Raw genomic sequence first — 6,523 nt, 5'->3', positions numbered from 1 at the left:
ATGTCCAGGCTGTCAAAGGGCCATGGCCTCTGACCTCAAACCACCCCCTGGTTGAGGTTTTGCTTTCTGTTCTGCCTAGAAGGGAAACAGGGCCAGCCCTGAGCCTGGGACAGGCCTGGGCAGAACTGGAGCCCACAGCCGGACTTCTCTCTGGGCAGCTGGCCAGAAATAAGGGTGTTTCTCTGCCCGCCATTCCCAGGCCCAGCCGTCCAGGAAGGCCACTCCCGGCCAGGGCCCTCGGGTCAGCCATCCCAGCTGTGCTCCTGAAAGTCTTGGCAGGGTGGGAAAGCGCTGGCCGGCCAGGAAGCAGAGCCATCACCCAGCTGTGCGTAATCGGCTGGCCGGGAGGTGGGTGGGTGGCACAGTTCCAGGCGGATGGGAAGGAACTCTGCCCACCCAGCAGCCCAGCCTTTCCTCCCCGCCCTGGCTGCCCCTCCTGGACAGAGCGGAGATGTGAGTACGCTTCCCCTAAGACAAAGGCACGACAGCAGCATCCAGCAGGGGCCGTGCCCGCACCAGGGAAAAGGCTGATGGGGAGAAGCCCGTGAAGGAGTTGGCAAGCATCGCCTTGGGAGTCAGGTTCCGGGCCGAGCCTGCTCCTCGGGTGGCCCTGGGCGGTGCCAGTGAGCGAGGAGGAGCGCTGGCCGTGGTTCAGCTGGACTCTGGTCCATCTTACAGAACCATCTAGATCCAACCTGACCCCTCCTCCATCAGGAAGTGGAGTCCAGCTCCCTTCCTCGGAGCTGAGCCTCCCTGCTCGCCTTGAAAAGATCATTTGGTTAATTTGGGGACTGTGGATCTTAAAGAAAACCTGAGCGCTGAGAAAGGGCAGCACAGCCCCCCTCAACCCCCTGCTAATGCTGCCCTGCTGGGAGGCCCATGACGTTGCCTTCCCAGGCGGGTGGCTCTGTCTGCCAGGCCGCAGTCACACATGTGGGCAGCCTGCCTCCTCGTCTATGTCACTGCATGTCCAAGCGTCTGTCCACATCATTTCGTAACACTGGTAAGCACCGCTTTTCCTTGCAACATTTATTTATGTATTTATTGCAAAATCGCCATCTTTCTGGTTGTAAGAGCAATATGGACTCATTGCAAAATGTTCAGAGACTAAAGAGTGTGATGGATAGAGAAGATAGAAATATCACCCTTAACCCCCTGGGTGCTTACTCAGCCAGGCTGTGATTTAAAACGACCACAACAAAGAACTCTAAAGGAGAAATATCATATGACATCACTTATATGTGGAATCTAAAAAGAAACAATACAAATAAACTTATTTACAAAACAGAAAGAGACTCACAGACTTAGAGAAGGAACTTATGGTTGTGGATGGGGGGACGGAAGGGGGCAGGGACAGTTAGGGAGTTTGGGATGGACAGGTACACACTGCTGTATTCAAAGTGGGTAGCCAACAAGGATTTGCTGTATAGCACACGGAATTCTGCTCAAAGCTGGGGCAGTCGGGAGGGGAGAGGAGTCTGGGGGAGAATGGATACGCACATGTATATGAATGGCTGAGTCCTTCTGCTGTTCACCTGAAACTATCACAGCGTTGTTAACTAGCTATAACGCAGTACAAAATGAAAAGTTAAAAGAAAAACTCTATATACGTGTTTACTTATCTGCAAACGTGCAGTCATACCTACATATGTGCTTGCAGATTTATGTATGAAAGTAGTGAAAGGGAAGGAGAAGGCAACGGCAACCCACTCCAGTACTCTTGCCTGGAAAATCCCATGGACAGAGGAGCCTGGTAGGCTGCAGTCCATGGGGTTGCTAAGAGTTAGACACGACTGAAACGACTTAGCAGCAGCAGCAGCAGTGAAAGGCAAAGTCACTCAATAGTGTCTGACTCTTTGCGACCCCATGGACTATACAGTCCATGGAATTCTCCAGGCCAGAATACTGGAATGGGTAGCCTTCCCCTTCTCCAGAGGATCTTCCCAACTCAGTGATTGAACCCAGGTCTCCTGCATTGCAGGCGGATTCTTTCCCAGCTGAGCCACAGGGGAAGCCCAAGAATCCTGTAGTGGGCAGCCTATCCCTTCTCCAGTAGGTCTTCCTGACCCAGGAATCATACTGGGGTCTCCTGCCTTGCAGGCAAATTCTTTACCAACTGAGCTATCAGGGAAGCCCATTTTATATATACATATATACATATTTCATTACACACACATATACGTATATTCATACAATGCCTTTTTTTTTTTTTCATTTTATAGTCTTACACCTCCACTGAGATTAGGACAGCAAGGACACTGAAATCCAAGTTCAGCAGATTATTCAACCACATCTCTGCTGGGTGACAGTGGTTTCCACTTTTTCACAATAACTGTGAAACTCCAGTACACTTTCCAAGTGTGTCTCTGAGATGAATTCCAGGAAGTGAAATTGCTGGATCATAGACCAGCCCCCTTGTAACATTTCTAACCCTGTCCCCTGGGGACCCCATAATGTTCCATCTGGGGAAAGCAGCAGCATTTATTTTTGCCAGCTCCTATGATGGACAGGCTCTTTTGTCCATGGGATTCTCCAGGCAAGAATACTGGAGTGGGTCGCCATTCCCTCCTCCAGGGGACCTTCCTGACCCAGGGGTGGAACTCAGGTCTCCAACACAGCAGGCAGATTTTTCACCATCTGAACCACCAGGGAAGCCCACAGTGGAGCATGTCAGTTGTTTCTAGTATTTTCTATGGTAAATAACACTGAGAGGGACATCTTTGCTCACGAAATGCCTTCTGCATCTGGGATTGAGCTTGCATGAATTGGTTACAGAGAAGACTCACAGGGACCTCTGGGCCGCTCACGTTTCATTTAAATTAGCCACACCCACCAAGTTCCAGTCTGAGTGAGTGACAACTCCAACTAGAACCATGGCTTCATTTTGAGAGGGCTGTGTGTCCATTCGCATCCAGGCAGGAGAATGGCAGCCTGTGGAGGCCCACAGAAATACCTAACCTGAAAATGAAGCCACAAAACGCCAACCCCAACTGTCTGTCATGAAGAGGGCTTCAGGTCCTTACTCTTCCTAGAGATGAAGACTAGGGCTTCTGGCTGCAGAAGATTCTCCGGCGGGCCACACTGCATGGGCCAGCGGTGTGGAGGGGGATCTTGGCCAGGGGTCTCCCGTTGGCACCTTCACCCTCAGGCCCCCAGGCCCTCTGTGATCCCCTGCCTGCCCTTGGTGCTGTGATCACTGAGAGTGAATTTTCAAGTAGCTGCTCTAAGAAGCTTAGTCTCGGAAGCCGAGTTTCCAGCCTGCGCTGCCAGGAAATCACAGCCCAACGTGTGCTGTTGTGTCTCACCGGGCTTCAGGAACCCCCCGGGTGGACTCACATCTCCGAAGCCCCCATGTTCCACCAGGAACCTTACTGCCTCTGTTCATGTGCTTTTCCAGCACTCTTCCAGCGGAACCTCTGTTTCCCCTTAAACACCTGGGTTTTAAAACACACAGGAACTTCATATGAATCTTACACGTGGAAGCGCCTGCCCCTCGCTGCCCTCCTGTGAAGCCCTCTCCATCTGAGTGAGGGCCCAGGCAGAGCCAAATGCTCTGACCCTCCCCCCGACCCAGCCCCAGCCTCCTGACTCCGGGCCAGTCACTTCCCTGTGGAAATCCGGAGTTGGCCGTCCCTTGTCTGCCCACTGGTCCATCATCTTGAGAAGCATTTGATATTCACAGTAGCTGTGGTGCATTTATTGAGCACCTGCTGCACGTGTGTCCGGTTCCATTCTTCCAACAGCACGATGAACTGGGTGTAACCTGTTCCTTTCAGCTCACCAACACCAGCACAATCTCATCTTAGCTCGATGTCATGACGTGCAGAGATCCTGTTCCCAAGTAAGGCCACATCCACAGGTAACAGGGTTGGAACCTGACCACATCTTTGCAGCAGGGGTGGGTGGAGGGACACAACTTCACCCACCGCCTCCTCCAGGAAACCAAGGAGGGCATACCGAGGTGCCTTTGAGGGGCATTTCATACCCATTCCTGCCCCTTCGCTTGTCTGCTAGAATGGGGTGCCTGTTCTGCAAAACCACAGAGATGGGAGGGGCTGGACCCTTAGAGGATGTGGGGACCATCAGGAGAGATGAATACACACAGTGATAACTGGTGACTCTTGGAGGGGCTTGGGGTCTCACATAGAGACGGGGCTGGGTGCGGGGTGAGGGCCATGTCTCAGGGCCAGGCGCCTCCCACCAGCCATACACCGGTCCCCTCTCAGGGAAGTGAACTCCGGAAGGAGCCCCTGGCACAGAGCAGGGCCAGAGACACGTGTCACCCACAGTAACGAGCCCCTGGTGTGGAAGGAAGAGCCTAGGGGCAGGAAAGCCTGCAGAGGGGAAAGGAGAACTCTGGCCTCAGGGCTCCCGGCTGGCTCAAAGAGGGGTGGGCTGGGAGCCCCCATCCTGCGGCACTCTGCCTGGTGCTGCCACCTGCTGGATGGTTGGGGTAGTGCACAGGTGGGAACATTCCGGAAGAAGCTCTTGGCTGAGTGTTCCTCACGCCCCAGTCACTGTCACTGTGTTCCTCCCTTGAAGGTGACGCCTACAGCGACCAGGGACCTTGCTCCTCGTGTCTCACGTGCTCCTGGCCGGGTGACGGGAGTGCGGCGCAGGGAGCAGGGACCTTGGTGGTGGCCCCAGAAGTTACCTGACTCCTGCTGACGGGGGCTTCCAGGCTGCTTCAACCATAAAGCAATTCCACTGTGAACCTCTGTGCATCTCTGCCCATTTGTGAGCAGCTGCACTTGAAAGGTCACTGCAGGGTCTTGGGTGGGCGAGGTCTTGCTCTTGGATGCCACACGTTGGGACCTTCTCTGCAGCAGAGGACCAGCAGCCTGTGCCCTTATCCTTGGCATCACCTGATGTGCTTGAGTTCTTTGAGTTTTACCAACGCACTGGCCAGGAGAGGGCCACACCAGGACAGGTGCGTGTGCCCTACTACCTGGTGGGGGCCTGCCTTTTACCCAGCAGGCACATCACTCCTCTTCCCCTTGCTTGTTCATTTAGATGTCAGAGTCAGTAATCTCTTCCTCTGTGGTCTGTCCTTTGGTGGTTTTGTTAAAGAAATCCTTCCCTACCTCAAAGATAAAGATATGACTTTTTCTGCAAAAGTTTTATGCACTTTGCTTTTTGGATCTTGGAACTGTCTGCTGTCAAAGTCAACACTTTGGGACTTCCTTGGTGGTTCACTGGTTAGTGCAGGGGGACGTGGGTTCAATCCCTGGTCTGGGAACTGAGATCCCACATGCCTCCAGGCAACTAAGCCCATGCGTCACAACTAGAGAGTGTGTATGCGCCACAGTGAAATCCCCCATGAAGCAACAAAGATTCCAACACAACCAAATCAATCAATCACTATTTTTAAAAAGCATAAAGACAATCTGCTGTCAAAGAATCATCAGGAAGGTGCCCCCACCTGGTCCGACTTGTGTCCCGCCTTCTCACTGCCTCCTCTCTCTGCCTCTGCTCTCCTCCCTTCCCTTGTCTAGCCCGCTTCCTCCAACTCCAAATTCTCCTCTGGCCATGGTGCTGAACAATTCCGCTCCCTGCAGGTCCCTGCCGCACCCCTCCCCTGCCCACTATTGGAGAGCCTTGCCTAATGCATCAGCTCTGATACCTGCTCACTATGTGATCTTGGCCACTCTTCTCAGCCTGCCACACACACCTGCCATGGAATCTGACCCCAATACCCAGCCACGAATGCCTGCTCCACTCACAGCCTCTGCACCAGAACCCCGCTGCAACCCTGTGTGCCCCATCCCTGCCTCAGGAGCTGACCTGTGCTTTCGGCAGAAGGGGACACGCTTGGGACTTCCCACACTTGCACTGCCAGGGGCGTGGGTTTGGTCCTTATTCAGGGAATTAAGATCCCATGAGCCTTGAGGCATGGCTAAAAAAAAGAAAAAGGGGACACAGTTGCTCTCTGGCCTCTGGCTGTCCTGGGGTACCCCGGTGCAGTTGGCATGGGGTGCAGAGCCAGGGCTGGGTGTTCATGCTCTGGATCCCTTCTTGCAAGGCTGCCTCAGGCCGGGTGTCCCTTGAGGGTCAAGGCTGTGGGCTCCCCACACTTGCCCTTGCCTGGTGCCAGCACTGCCACCTTCATGCTCTAGGCCCCCCACCCCTAGTTCCAGCACTGCCTGCCCTCACGCTCCAGGCCCCGCGCGGCAGCAGCTCTGCAGCTCCTCTGCACCATTCAGGGCACTGTGCCCGCTGCCCTGCCTGCCCACACCTCTGGGGACCACCCAGACCCTGGCATGAGCCAAGGGTGTCTCCTGACAGGTGGGCCAAGGGCTGCCCCTCCTTCAGAGCCCCCTCCCTGAGGCCCATCCCTAGAGGCGGGAACCCCAGGAAAAGTCAGGAAGACCCTAGTGGGCAATTGAGGCAGCAGGTTCCAGTGAGGACTGTGTCTGGGTTGTATCATTGTTCTCCTGGAGATGAGATGTCATAAGGATTTACGACGCTGCTCGGTGCTCTGGAGGGCTAACCTTGCCAAAAAGAGCCTGTCTCCACCTCCTGG

At 54.3% G+C, this 6,523-nt stretch overlaps 1 long non-coding RNA gene across 1 annotated transcript; it reads left to right on the top strand.

Annotated features, from left to right (window-relative positions):
* Positions 1-293: 293 nt before the first annotated feature.
* LOC138418679 (uncharacterized) lies at positions 294-5,121 on the top strand. Its single transcript, XR_011248678.1, has 3 exons — positions 294-1,003; positions 3,777-3,841; positions 4,543-5,121. It is a non-coding gene; the product is annotated as an uncharacterized lncRNA (long non-coding RNA).
* The last annotated feature ends 1,402 nt before the right edge of the window (positions 5,122-6,523 follow it).

This window comes from Ovis canadensis, chromosome 14, assembly GCF_042477335.2.
Source record: "Ovis canadensis isolate MfBH-ARS-UI-01 breed Bighorn chromosome 14, ARS-UI_OviCan_v2, whole genome shotgun sequence".
NCBI lineage: Eukaryota > Metazoa > Chordata > Mammalia > Artiodactyla > Bovidae > Ovis > Ovis canadensis.
Note: the sequence above shows the minus strand (reverse complement) of the source record. Positions and strands in the feature narration are given on the sequence as shown.